Source organism: Propithecus coquereli, unplaced genomic scaffold, assembly GCF_000956105.1.
Source record: "Propithecus coquereli isolate 6110/MARCELLA unplaced genomic scaffold, Pcoq_1.0 Scaffold23, whole genome shotgun sequence".
Taxonomy (NCBI): Eukaryota; Metazoa; Chordata; class Mammalia; order Primates; family Indriidae; genus Propithecus; species Propithecus coquereli.
Window position 1 is genome coordinate 1918266 of NW_012147841.1, and position 1659 is coordinate 1919924.

Here is a 1659-nt window from a genome sequence, read left to right on the forward strand (position 1 = left end):
AAAGATTATATTATTTGTTTGGTTTTTTAAAACTCAAATTTAAGTAAAGAATCTTCATTAACTAAATTTCTGTAAGTATGACTATATCTGCTCTTATTTTATTACTATGAAAACTGTTTTAATTCTCTGGCTTATCTAGGACCTCTCTTCTCAATGTATTCTTTTTAAAATTCAGAGTAACATTTTAGAAATTGAGCTCCAAAATCAAACAAATGAGGGTTTCGATGCATAAGTTAATGTTTATAAATAGTACCATTTTGTTCTAGTATGTTAAACTCTTCGACGCTCAGTCTCATCATTTCTGAAAGAGGAAAAACAGTATTACCTGCAGTATAATATTGTAATGTTTAGATTAAATATTTACTAAAAAAATCTTTGTCCCAATAGCTAATTAATCTAAATTTCTAAATAAATGTTCATTGGTACCTGTCTCAAATGTCTACCACCTATGTGATGGTTGGCAAATATTCTTAAATACTGTCCAAATATTTTCTAACTACCAGTTAAATAAGATATGGCTCCTCTTTTTAGGAGCATGTTCCTTTGTGGTTAATTGTGTACATTTCCTTATCTTTAGCAGAGGGAGAACAATATCCACATGTAATACTAGCTCTCTGGACACTTTCCATTCTTGATCCCATGCTTTACACGTCAGTGGTTGTGAGCACAGACTGGAACTTAGGTTTAAGTCTTGGATCTGAACTTGCATGAATTACCTCATATCTCTTGCCCCCGATGTCTCATTTGTAAATAAGGAAAATGATTACCTCATGAGGTTAAAGGGAAGTTTTAAATGAGATGATGCATGTTAGGAGCCTTAGAACAGCGATTATCACATGGTAAGCACTATCTAAACCTTAGCTGTAATTATCCACCAGCTATGGCATCAGATGTAATCTCAACTGAAATATCGATAATTGACTAATTTGTGAATACACTCCATAGGGGCTATGTTAAATTGTCATCAGATCTATTAATAATTATCTCAGAATCCCATAAGTCAGGTTTAGCTCAGAAAATCGCAAACTTCTAACAACCAAGTGCTTTACTTTGTCTGTGCTGATTTACATTTCAACCTCAATATACATTTCAAGCACAGTGCTAAACAATTAAACCCTTGGTTTAAAAACATTTTTAAATGTTTACCAAAAAAAAAAAAAATCAAAATATTTGAGCATGATTTTTAAAAGACTGTACTATGATACAGCACCCTCCTTTCCTCCTAACGTAGGCTTTCTCAGCTATTCTTCATATATGCCAATATTATTTTTAAAAATAAAGACCAAAATAAAGCACGATTTGTCACTGTCTGACATTAGCAGTGTTCTTTCTTTCTAGAACTATTCACACCAAAAATGGGCAATCCATTTTTCAAATTTAAACTAATGCCTCCTTTAAATACGAAAATGTTAATCTAATAAACTAGATAGACCTTTATAGCTATACCTAGATGTTTTTGAAAAGTTCAAATACAAGAGCATTTTCAGAATTCTTTAAAAATAAAGTAATAACTAGCCGTCTCAATTTTTTTTTTATTTCAGCATATCATGGGGGTACAGATGTTTAGGTTACATATGTTGCCCTTGCCCCCGCCCCCAAATCCGAGTTTCAAATATGTCCATTCTTCCGGTGGTGCGCATTGCACTCTTTGTGTTTGAA